Raw genomic sequence first — 13,388 nt, 5'->3', positions numbered from 1 at the left:
CTGTCCAAAGCAGGCCCTACTGTTCGTGCACTTCCAACGTCTAAGCTATTCAGATTCAGGTTCTCAGGTACTCTGCAAGGGCACAGATTCGGTTGGGCCTGCGTTTTTTGCCCTTCTTAGGTTTGAGCAGCTGAGGCAACCAGGTGCTTGGTGAGCACACTGTCCCAGGTGGGCTGTGCATCTTAATCACCTTCCCAGTCCTGGCCTCTTGGTTTTCCAGGTGTGCCTTGGGAGGACCATCTCAGTTGTGCTGTGTGTCTCCTCTCGGGAGCTAATCTCAGGCTGCGACCCTCGTGGCAGATGTCAACCATTCAGGATCCCAGAAAGACATGGTTAGCAACTGGGAGCCTCCTCACAGTTTGGTGGAGGATGCCAGTCTCTGGGGCTGAGATTGCCCCTTGCCTTGCCGCTCTGGCTGTCACATGCCTGCCTCCCTGCCTCCAGCAGGGGGGAGGGGCCTGTACGCAAATGGCTAGCTCTTCTTTGGCATCCATTCAATCCTTTGTTCTGGGTGGGCCAGTCTTCATGATAGGTTAGAGCCTTTTGTGAGAAAGTCCTCTTTTTTTTTTTTTTCCTCTCTGGCTATCCCACAGTTTGGGTTGCTATCTCACATTAACTCCCTCAGATTGTCCTCAGGGCATTCAGGCCTGGTCCTTACCCTAAGCATGCAGCCCACGCCTCCCTGTCCAGCCCCCACTCACTGCTGGTGGATGCAAGCGTCTGGGCTACTTCTCTGCTGGGGTTGTGGTTAGGCGTGTATTCTGTGTTTTGTTGTTTTTTCCTCCAGTTTTGTTGCCCCCTGAATTCAAAAACTACCCACAGAGGCTCTGGTGAGAGGGTTTCCTGCTGTTTGGAAATTTTCTTCATGACTACCTCCCCAGGACCAGTCTCCTTCCCTAACTCTTTTGTCTCTCTTTTTGTCTTTTATATTTTGTCCTACCTCCTTTTGAAGAGAAGGGGCTGCCTTTCTGGGTGCCTGGTGTCCTCTGCCAGTGTTCAGAAGTTGTTTTGTGGAAGTTGCTCAGCATTCAAACAATCTTTTGATGATTTTGTGGGGAAGAAAGTGGTCTCCCCGTCCTATTCCTCTGCCATCTTGGGACTGCACCCCTCTGTTTTTCTGACTTCACTCTGTATAATATGATCTAGGTTCATCCACCTCATTACAACTGAGTCAAATGTGTTCCTTTTTATGGCTGAGAAATATTCCATTGTGTTTAGGTACCACAATTTCTTTATCAATTCATCTGTCGATGGACATCTAGGTTGCTTCCATGTCCTAGCTATTGTAAATACTCTTGCAATGAATATTGGGGTACATGTGTCTTTTTCAACACTGGTTTTCTCAGTGGATATATCCATTACTGGAATTGCTGGGTCATAGGATAGTTTTCAGCTTCTTTGGTGGCTCAGATGGTAAAGAATTTGCCTTCAATGCAGGAGAACCGGATTCAATCCCAAAGTCAGAAAGATCTCCTGGAGAAGGGAATGGCCACCAATTCCTGTATTCTTGCTTGGAGAATTCCGTATTCTTCCCTGGCAGTCTACAGTCCATGGGGTCACAAAGAGTCAGACATGACTGAGCAATATTTTCACTTCATGGTAGTGTTATTCATTCTTTTTAAAAGAATCTCTATACTGCTCTTAATAGTGACTGTATCAATTTGCATTCCCACCAACAGTGCAAGAGGGTTTCCTTTTCTCCACACCCTCTTGGGATTTATTGTTTATGGATTTTGGGGGGATGGCCATTGTGACCAGTGTAAGGTGATACCTGATTATAGTTTTTATTTGCATTTCTGGAATAATGAACAATGTTGAGCATCATTTCATGTGTTTATTAGCCATCTATATGTCTTTGGAGATATGTCTGTTTAGGTCTTCTTTAAGTTTAATTATGTCCCATTTGTTTATTTTTGTTTTTATTTCCATAACTCTGTGAGGTAGGTCATAGAGGATCTTACTGTGATTTATGTCAAAGAGTGTTCTGCCTATGTTTTCCTCTTAAGAGTTTTATAGTTTCTGGTCTTATATGTAGGTCTTTAATCCAGTTTGAATTTATTTTTGTATATGGTGTTAGTAAGTGTTCTAATTTCATTTTTTTACATGGCTCTGTCCAGTTTTCCCAGCATTATTTATTGAAGAGACTATCTTTTCTCCACTGTGTATTTTTGCCTCCTTTGTCAAAGATATGGTGCCCATAGGTGTGTGGGTTATCTCTGGGCTTTATCTCTTGTTCCATTGGTTTATATTTCTGTTTTTGTGCCAGTACCATACTGTCTTGATGACTGTAGCCTTGTAGTATAGTCTGAAGTCAGGAAGGTTAGTTCCTCCAGATCCATTCTTCTTAAAATTGCTTTGGCACATCGAGTCTTTTGTATTTACATACAAATTGTGCAATTTTTTGTTTTAGTTCTGTGAAAAATATCTTTGATAATTTGATAGAGATTGCATTGGATCTGTAGATTGCTTTGAATAGTATAGTCATTTTCACAATATAGATTCTTCCACTCCACGAACATGGTATATCTCTCGAACTGTTTTTGCTGTCTTTGATTTCTTTCATTAGTTTCGTATAGTTTTCTGCATACAAGTCTTTTGTCTCTTTAGGTAAGTTTATTCCTAGGTATTTTATTGTTTTTGTTGCAATGGTGAATGGGATTGTTTCCTTAATTTATCCTTCTGATTTTTCATTTTTAGTGTATAGGGATGCAAGGGATTTCTGCATATTAATTTTATATCCTGTAACTTTGCTATATTCATTGATTAGCTCTAGTAATTTTCTGATGGCATCTTAGGTAGAGTATCATGTCATTTGCAAACAGTGAGAGTTTTACATCTTCTTTTCCAATCTGGATTCCTTATTATTTCTTTTTCTTCTCTGATTGCTGTAGCTAGGACTTCCAAAACTATGTTGAATAATAGTGGTAAGTGTGGGCACCATTGCCTTGTTCCTGATCTTGAAGAAATGCTTTCAGTTTTTCACTGTTGAGAGTAATGTTTGCTGTAAGTTTATCATCTATGGTCTTCATTATTTTGAGGTATGTTCTTTCTATACCTACTTTCTGGAGAGGTTTTTTTTTTTTTATGTCATAAATGAGAGTAAAAATTTTGTCAAAAGCTTTCTCTGCATCTATTGAGATGGTCATATGATTTTATCTCTCAGTTTGCTAATATTGTGTATCACATTGATTGATTTGCATATATTGAAGAATCCTTATATCCCTGGGATAAAGCTCAGTTGATCATGATGTATGATTCTTTAAATATATTGTTGGATTCTGTTTGCTAGAATTTTGAGGTTATTTGCATCTATGTTCATTAGTGCTATTTGCTGTAATTTTCTTTGTTTGTGGCATCTTTTTAAGCAGAATTGAAACATTTATCTTTTCTGTCTATCTGCTCCATCCAGAGATTGTAAAATGTTAGGTTTTCAGCAGCTTTATCAGATAAATCAGGAAGGCTACCTCACTAACAAGTACAGAAATCATAAGGTATTTGGGGGACCTTGTAAAGAGAGGAATTCACCTAGATCTCTTAGGCGAAATTACTGCAGATGGTGACTGCAGGCATGAAATTAAAAGATGCTTGCTCCTTGGAAGAGAAGCTATGCCCAACCTAGACAGCATATTAAAGAGAAGAGACATTACTTTGCCAACAAAGGTCCATCTAGTCAAAGCTATGGTTTTTCCAGTGGTCATGTATGGATGTGAGATTTGGACTATAAAGAAAGCTGAGTGCCAAATAATTGATGCTTTTGAACTGTGGTGTTGGAGAAGACCCTTGAGAGTCCCTTGGACTGCAAGGAGATCCAACCAGTCCTTCCTAAAGGAAATCAGTCCTGAATATTCATTGGAAGGACTGATGCTAAAGCTGAAGCTCCAATACTTTGGCCTCCTGACGCGAAGAACTGACTCATTAGTAAAGACACTGATGCTGGGAATGATTGAAGGCAGGAGGAAAAGGGGATGACAGAGGATGAGATGGTTGGATGGCATCACCAACTCAATGGACATGAGTTTGAACAGGCTCCAGGAGTTGGTGATGGACAGGGAAGCCTAGCATGCTGCAGTCCATGGGGTCGCAAACAGTTGGACACGACTGAGCAACTGAACTGAACTGATAATTAGTTTGAGGGGACGGTTTTCCTTATACCTGGAAAATACAGACTCAAACCAGTAACTTTTCAGACAGAAACCATAAAAATAGTAACCATTTTCACCAGTTCACTGAGTTCTTTTGTTAACTCTTTTTGTTAGCAGTTTATGAATGTCATTAAGATTCTTTAATATCTTGCCCAGTTTAGTATAATGGTCTGAAAGTTAGAAACTTGTATTTTAACAAAGATTCTTTCTGTATATCTTCTTGAAGAGAAAGCATTTTGCAAAGGCATTAGAGTGAAACTGTAAGTGTCTATAATGACAAAAGACTTACGAAGGCACGTTTAAATCTGATTACAATACAACTGACAAAGAAGCTTGGTTACTGCTATGACAAAGAACACTTTAAGATAACAACTAGAATTATGACTATCATTTTACCAGAACATATCACATTTTGGGGAATTCCATATGATTTCTCAATTATTTATATTATTAATATTTACCATACAATATAACTTAAGAATATTTATTACTCATTTGATAATACTTCCCATGTAATTTAACATACCAAATTAATCTAATTAGCTTAATATTTCTCTTTGGGATATTTCAGGGGCCCTTTGAAACATCCTGAAATTAGACAGAAGTCAAAGGACTTCATTAAATTTTGATTTAGTAAATTTTATCAATAAATATCGGGTTAAAACACTCATTCAGATAGGATCATAGGTCACTGTGAAACAATATTTATTCACTTAGTTGAAGTTGCAATAAAAGATTTCGAAGTCTAATATAGAGCAGATCACTTAAAAGTAAAGAACTTAAAATCTGTTATCAAAGGTAGTTTATCATCTTAGGAAAACTTGTACTATACACAAAACTCTTTTTTCAGGGTCTGCTTTCCACAAAGCTTTCTCTCTTTCTGTAGCCATCAGTTAATTTGCCCATCCAGTAACAAACACCTGTTAGTCAAACCTACTACCTTTTTCCTTAATAAAATGCAATTCCATTCCTCAGACCTTCTTTACTAAAAAAATGCATCCCACTTTTCTTATGCAACCATGAACTGTCCTTTATATCAGCACTGTAGATTGGTGAACACAAATACTTGTGATAATTTCTAAAAATACTTGCTTTCTTATAGAGAACATTTCAGGATGGTACCTAACATATTCATTAATAGTGCAAAATATCTTTAACTTATCTGTGAGAGGAAGCCAGTGCTCAGTAATTAATGTTTCAGTATCTTATTTTATTTGGGAGTGACCTACCTATTCAATAACTTCCATCATTTAATTTTGCACAACCCTAGATTTTCAAGTTACCAAAATCTGAAGAGATTTAAACATAATTATTCTTAACAGATTTTATCTAAAAGTCCTTATCTCATTTACATTTCTTTTCTTAAAAGTTTCTTCACATTGAGTTACTTTCCTTGCTTACAAATTTCCAACAGATATAATAAGATCTTATTCGGCTTATATTAAACCTAGCCACAATAAAAGTATTATACTTAATGTTGATACTATAAGTGCTTACTTTTCTTTAGACCAATTAAATCAGAGCTTATTACAAATAAACCTTAGCAATACTATCCAAAGACGTATACTGAGACATACATATGTCCAGCCAGACACGACAAGATATCCAGCTTCATCCTCTAGGCTTAGTCATGAATCAGATATCACAGTATAAAACTCACTAGTTTATAAATAGCAGTTGGAATTTTAAAAAAAATTTAAGGCTTCATACTCCTTTTTCCCCCTTCAGTTTCAGAAATTAAAGATAATCTACATAAGGTGTGATTCTGAGATGTGTCTATCATGAGATACGTCTACATAAGATGTGATCCTCAAGGCACAGGAAACAAAAATCAGGTTCTTTATATAGGACTTATCCCTTCAGAACTTATTTTCTTTCAAGCAAACTTTCTCTGTGGGTTGGAATGAAACTGGTTGGAAGTCAGTTAACCTTCTACTGGTATTGTGTACTTAATTGGCACAATTGAAGGTTCTTCATTTTCATAGATACACCCTTTTATTTCTTTTAATGATTCTGAAAACTTGATCAGCCAGCGTAACAAATGTTTGTGTGTAACTTGGACCAACCTACATTGTCTAATTATTAGAGTAGTCAAATCCAGATCTAAGCCTTCTAAAAAGGCAGAATTAAGTAAAGGATCATTTTGATGGTTAAAGAATGACTCAGATGTCAAGCCAGAATATTGCTTAGAAGTTTATTTTTTTTCAAACCCTTCCTAACAATCCAGAATTGATTCATTCGATCTTTGCTTGCACTGTTGAATCTCTGTCCACTCTACAGTTTTAGGAAAAAGCTCTGGGATAAATTTGAATTATTTTTGAGCTAATTCCTTACATTCATTTTGAGCCTGTGTTTCCAAATCCATTAAGGGATGTTTCCATCCTGCTTCCTCTATTCATTCCCTTGCTTTGCTTTCAGAAACTAACAGCTGTAATGATTGATACAGATCTGAAAATTTGGGGTTGTAGGACTGGATGGTTAACCCGAATTCCTTAGCAAATCCCAATGGATCCTGACTTGGATCAGGAAATTCCTTAGCTAAAGCTTTAAGTTCTCCTTAAGGGAGCTATAATTACTTCTGATTTTTTTTTTTTAATCCTTCTTTGCTTGAGCAAGGGAAGCAGCAGGACATGGAGGCATTGGATAATTTGGAAGAGATAGCATCTGGCCAGTTAATTAAGGTAGAAGAGGATACTCCGGGGGAGCAGAGGGAGAGACAGTAACAGAGTACCAGCAGCCTTTTTTGTTCTGATACAGTTTCAAGAGAAGTTTCTACATACCAAAGTAAGTATTTCATTCAGTCTGCTTGATATTATGGCCAGCTTGTTTAACCGTGTATATCAATTTTGGAATATCAAAAGAACCCCAATTTGGCCATTTTAAGTTGAGAGCTCCCCAGTTAACTATGTACTTGCAAGTATGAGCTCTGTACGTATTATACATGAATCTGGCTGGAGTGTTAGTCAGAGGTTGGCTTTCTGAAGCTCCTCATTTCTGTTTTTGAGAGACTCTATTTCCCATTGTTTGTTGAATTTGTCAGGGATAAAATTCACTGCTGAAATTGTGTGATGGGCCTATGTGTTTCTCGTGAGCTTAATTCTTACAAGCATCACCCCAGACTCATTTCAGCTCTTCTTATATGTCTCGGTTTCTTTCTTTAGCAGTTTAAGGTCACCATGAGTGCTCAGATTGCTGAATGGCCAATTCTTATTAATGACCCCTGGTGAGCAAGTGTTTTAATTAATGAGTGGGTTTCCCTATGGAACCACCGCACAGTATGAGGACATGGCCTCTACTACTCCTGTAAATTTCTCACTCACCTGAGAAAGCCATAACTGGCCAGGAGGACTGTTGTCCCTTTTCTGTGAAGCAAAGGTCTCATGTATTAATAATAGTTTCCCTTTTATCCCTACAATTTCTATTAAGGCAGCCAAATTGAGAAAGGGTCAGATCGGCCTTTTACCTAACCACTCAGCCAAGACTGCTTAGTCTCCTACAACTGAGCAGACCCTGCTATCTTTCAAACAGTGCAATGGGCTGCTGCTGGTATCAAAGCTCCACTTGCTCACAGAGTTCAGGCAAAGGAGGGAAGTCCACTCTGGGTTACATCACTCATTGCATTACAACTGTTGATTTTAAAAAAAAGCACATTGTGAGAGCTGTGAGTAGTTTCATGTTGGGCAAAATGAAGACTGTGACCTGGGAAACAGCATCTCAGATAGCTCTGAGAAGGGCTTCCCAGGTGTCAGTAATGGTAAAGAATCTGCCTGCTAATGCAGGACACATAAGAGACACAGTTCCGATCCCTGGTCAGGAAGATCCCCTGGAGGAGGGCATGGGAACCCACTCCAGTATTCTTGCCTGGAGAATCCCATGGACAGAGGAGCCTGGAGGGCTATAGTCCATAGAGTCGCAAAGAGCTGGACATGACTAATTGACTTAGCATGGTTTTGGTTGGGGGGGGAATACATGAAATCAAGCACATATTTTCCCAGAAGATTTCTACCGGTCTTGTGAAGCTTATTCCAGTCACAAATAACAGTCATCATCATGAGGGATTTTAGTGCCTTTCTAAATATGAGGAGATAGAAGAATTGGGCTCCTTAAATTGGCTCCTAAAAATAACTATCTGAAGACTTGTCCTGCCAGTTTTACCCTGGGTACAAAGTGCTTCATTTCTGCTTTCCATTCTGAATTCCTTTCAGGGGGTGTTGAAGGTTGGTGGCTTCAGTAGCACACGATTCCATCCTTGTAGAGGTAGATGGCAAATGCCCATGGCCAGTGTCAATTTGTAGTTGACACATGATAAATTGGCTCTGCAGGTGGCACTAGTGGTAAAGAACATGCCTGCCACTGCAGAAGACACAAAAGACTCAGATTTGATCCCTGGATTGGGCAGATCTCCTGGAGGAGGGCATGACAACCCACTCTAGTATTCTTGCTTGGAGAATCCTACAGACAGAGGAGCCTGACAGGCTACAGTCCATAGGGACACAAAGAGTTGGACACAACTGAAGGGACTTAGCATGCACATAGGCATGATACATTAAACTCTAAAATTCTAGGACATAGAGCTCATAAGATAAATTTCAATTTCATTATAAAATCTTATTATTGATTAATCTTTTAGTATCTTTTAGGTGACAGACCTATTCTTAGGGGAACTAAAAGCAACTGTCTTTCTCTTGCAAATCTCTACAAATACCAGAATGTAAATATCCAGTCTCATCACTTCATGGCAAATAGATGGGGAAACAATGGAAACAGTGACAGACTTTATTTTCTTAGGCTCCAAAATCACTGCAGATAGAGACTGCAGCCATGAAATTAAAAGACACTTGCTCCTTGAAAGAAAAGCTGTGACCAAACTAGACAAAATGGTAACGATAACCCTGTATACGAGACAGCAAAAGAGACACTGATGTATAGAACAGTCTTATGGACTCTGTGGGAGAGGGAGAGGGTGGGAAGATTTGGGAGAATGGCATTGAAACATGTGAAATGTCATGTATGAAACGAGAAAAAAAAAAAAGAAAAAGACTAAACTTCTAGTATGAAAAAAAATAAATAAATAAAAGGCAGAGGCATTACTTTGCCAACAAAAGTCTGTCTAGTTAAAGCTATTGTTTTTCTAGTAGTCATGTATGGATGTGAGAGTTGGACCATAAAGAAAGCTGAGCACTGAAGAACTGATGCTTTTGAACTGTGGTGTTGGGGAAGACTCTTGAAAGTCCCTTGGACTGCAAGGAGATCAAGCAAGTGAATCCTAAAGGAAATCAGTCCTGAATATTCATTGGAAGGACTGATGCTGAAGCTGAAACTCCAATACTTTGGCCACCTGATGCAAAGAACTGACTCATTTGGGAAACACTGAGGGCAGGAGAAGGGGTTGAGAGAGGATGTGATGGTCGGATGGCATCACTGACACGATGGACATGAGTTTGAGTAGGCCCCGGGAGTTGCTGATGGACAAGGAAGCCTAGCGTGCTACAGTCCATGGGGTCGCAAAGAGTCAGACACAACTGAGCGACTGAACTGAACTGAACTGAACTGAAATACAGTCCACAAGGATGAGACTGAGCCTAATTAGCTCAATCAGGCAAGACCAGAAATCAAGGGAAAAAATGACAAAGTTGTAGTTTTAAAATTCAAAATGCTGAGAATAACTCCCTTAGCCAAGCTTTACAAATAGTAAAGCCTTAGTCATCTGAGGAAACAGCTTTAATCTATTCTAACTGTGCTTTTTAAACTAATAAGTTTACATAGTAATACCTGATTCATAACTTAGTTTTTTTTATGTTTTTTTTTTTTTTAAACTTTGTATTATTGAGGGACTATAGCTGAATAACAGTGTTGTGCAGTTTCAGGTGAACAGCAAAGGGATTCACCCACACATGTATATGTATCCATTCTCCCCCAATCCCCCCTCCCATCCGGGCTGCCACCTAATACTGAGCAGAGTTGCATGTGCTATACAGTAGTTTCTTGTTGATTATCCATGGAAAATATAACATTGTGTACATGTCTATTGCAAACTCCTTAACTGTCCCTTCTGCCTGGCAACCATAAGTTCATTCTCTAAAGTCTATGAGTCTGTTCTGATTTTGTAAGTTCATTTGTATAATTTTGTTATAGATTCCACATATAAGGGATGTCATATAATACTTCTCCTTCTCTGTCTGACATACATCATTCAGTATGACAATGTTTAGGCCCATCTATGTTGCTGTAAATGCCATTATTTCAGTTTTTTAATGTTTGAGTAATATTCCACTGTATATATGTACCACATCTTTATCCATTCCTCTGTCAATGGGCATTTAGGTTACTTCTATGTTTTGGCTATTGTAAACACTGCTGTAATGAACATTGGGGTGCATGTATCCTTTGGGTACAACAAGGCTGTATATTGTCCCCCTACTTATTTAACTGCTATGCAGAATACATCATGCAAAATGCCAGGTTAGATGAATTCACAAGCTGGAATAAGGATTTCCAGGAGAAATCCCAATAACCTCAGATATGCAGATGATATCACTGTCAGTGCAGCATGTGAAAGGAACTTAAGAGCCTCTTGATGAGGGTGAAAGAGGAGAGTGAAAAATCTGACTTAAAACTCAACATTAAAATTTAAGATCATGGCGTCTGGTTCCATCTGATGGGCAGGGCCATGCTCAGTACATCTTTAATCCAATTTTCTGTTGATGGGCTGGGCTATGTTCCCTCCCTGTTGTTTGACCTGAGACTAGACTATGGTGGAGGTAATGAAGATAATGGTGACCTCCTTCAAAAGGTCCCATGCACGCACTCCCACACTCAGTGTCCCTGACCCTGCAGCAGTCTACTGTAGACCCATGCCTCCACCAGAGACTCCTGGACACTAACAGTCAGGTCTGGGTCAGTCTCTTGTTGGGTCACAGCTCCTTTCTCTTGGGTTCTAGTTCATACAAAGTTTTGTTTGTGCCCTCCAAGAGTCTGTTTCCCCAGTCCTGTGTAAGTTCTGTAATCAAATCCCACTGGCTTCAAAAGTCAAATTCTCTGGGGGTTCTCAGTCCCTTTGCCAGATCCCCAGGTGGGGAAAACTGTTTTGGGTCCTAGAGCTTTCTTAACAGTGTGAGAATTTCTTTGGTATAATTGTTCTGTAGTTTGTGGGTCATCTGCTCGGTGACTCTATGGTGGGGTTAATGGCAACCTCCTCCAAGAAGCCTTATGCCACAGGCTGTGTGACACAGGTAGCTGCACTAAGAACCCCTGCCCCTGTAGGAGGCCACTGATGACCCGAACCTCTGCAGGAGACGCAAACACAGGTCTGGCTCAGTCTCTGTGGGGTCTGTGAACAAGACCCAGATTGCCCCAAAGTCAGTCTCTCCCATCCAGAAGATTCCATAAACCTCTTATCCTTATTCGTCAGAGGGCGGACAAAATGAAAACCATAATCACAGAAAACTAATCAAACTTATCACATGGACCACAGCCTTGTCTAACTCAATGAAACTATGAGCCATGCCATGTAGGGCCAGCCAAGATGGATAGGTCATGGTGGAGAGTTATGACAAAACGTGGTCCACTGGAGAATGGAGTGGCAAACTACTTCAGAATTCTTGCCTTGAGAACCCCATGAACCATATAAAAAGGCAAAAAGAACACTGAAATATGAACTCCCCAGGTAAATCAAGGTAAATTAGAAGTGGTCAAGAGGAGATGTGGAGAAGGAAATGGCAACCCACTCCAGTATTCTTGCCTGGAGAATCCCAGGGACAGAGGAGCCTGGCAGGCTTCTGTCTGTGGGGTCGCAGAGTCAGACATGACTGAAGTGACTTAGCAGCAGCAGCAGCAATGTGATACACCACTTTAACAAATTGAAAGATAAAAACCATATCATTATCTCAACAGATGCAGAGAAAGCCTTTGACAAAATTCAACATCCATTTATGATAAAAAAAAAAAAAAAAAACCCTCCAGAAAGCACAATAGAAGGAACATATCTCAAGATAATAAAAGCCATATATGGTAAACCCACAGCAAACATTATCCTCAATGGGGAAAAATTGAAAGCATTTCTTCTAAAGTCAGGAACAAGACAAGGGTGCCCACTCTCACCACTACTATTCAACATAGTTTTGGAAGTTTTTGCCACAGCAGTCAGAGAAGAACAAGAAATAAAAGGAATCCAGATTGGAAAAGAATAAGTAAAACTCTCACCGTTTGCAGATGACATGATCCTCTACATAGAAAACCCTAAAGACACCAGCAGAAAATTACTAGGGCTAATCAAGGAATATAGTAAAGTTGCAGGATATAAAATTTCTGCATATAAAATTTCTGTGTATTAACACAGAAATCCCTTGTATTCCTATACATTAACAGAAAACAGATTAAGGAAACAATTCCATTCACCATTACGATGAAAAAAATAAAATACTTAGGAATAAACCTACCTAAAGATACAAAAGACCTATATATAAACTCTAAACCCTGATGAAAGAAATCAAAGAGGACACAAATAGATGGAGATATATACCATGTTCATGAATCGGAAGAATCAATATAGTGAAAATGAGTATACTACCCAAAGAAATCTATCAGATCAGATCAGATCAGTCGCTCAGTCGTGTCCAACTCTTTGCGACCCCATGAATTGCAGCATACCAGGCCTCCTTGTCCATCACCAACTCCCGGAGTTCACTCAGACTCACGTCCATCGAGTCAGTGATGCCATCCAGCCATCTCATCCTCTGTCGTCCCCTTCTCCTCCTGCCCCTAATCCCTCCCAGGATCAGAGTCTTTTCCAATGAGTCAACTCTTCGCATGAGGTGGCCAAAGTACTGGAGTTTCAGCTTTAGCATCATTCCTTCCAAAGAACTCCCAGGGCTGATCTCCTTCAAAATGGACTGGTTGGATCTCCTTGCAGTCCAAGGGACTCTCAAGAGTCTTCTCCAACACCACAGTTCAAAAGCATCAATTCTTCGGCACTTAGCCTTCTTCACAGTCCAACTCTCACATCCATACATGACCACAGGAAAAACCATAGCCTTGACTAGACGGACCTTTGGCAAAGTAATGTCTCTGCTTTTGAATATGCTATCTAGGTTGGTAGATTCAATCAATCCCTATCAGGCTACCAATGGTATTTTTTATAGAACTAGAACAAATAATTTCACAATTTGTATGGAAATATAAAAATCCTCACATAGCCAAAGTAATCTTGAGAAAGAAGATTGAAACTGGAGAAATGAACCTTCCTGA

At 39.5% G+C, this 13,388-nt stretch overlaps 1 long non-coding RNA gene across 5 annotated transcripts in view; it reads left to right on the top strand.

Moving 5' to 3' along the window:
- LOC109555334 (uncharacterized) overlaps nt 1–13,388 on the top strand; it is a 192,171-nt gene that overhangs the window by 156,667 nt on the left and 22,116 nt on the right. Inside the window, exon 5 of one of the 5 annotated variants that reach the window (XR_011565132.1) lies at nt 6,759–6,926. The exons of 3 other annotated variants lie outside the window; for them this stretch is intronic. This is a non-coding gene — a long non-coding RNA (uncharacterized lncRNA). Of the gene's footprint in view, nt 1–6,754; nt 6,927–13,388 lie in introns of all 5 variants that reach the window. One more of the 5 variants, XR_011565131.1, reaches the window with a different exon arrangement.

This window comes from Bos indicus, chromosome X (genome assembly GCF_029378745.1).
Source record: "Bos indicus isolate NIAB-ARS_2022 breed Sahiwal x Tharparkar chromosome X, NIAB-ARS_B.indTharparkar_mat_pri_1.0, whole genome shotgun sequence".
Lineage (NCBI taxonomy): Eukaryota > Metazoa > Chordata > Mammalia > Artiodactyla > Bovidae > Bos > Bos indicus.
The sequence above is the reverse complement of the archived record's forward strand: the minus strand, read 5'-3'. Positions and strand labels throughout refer to the sequence as shown.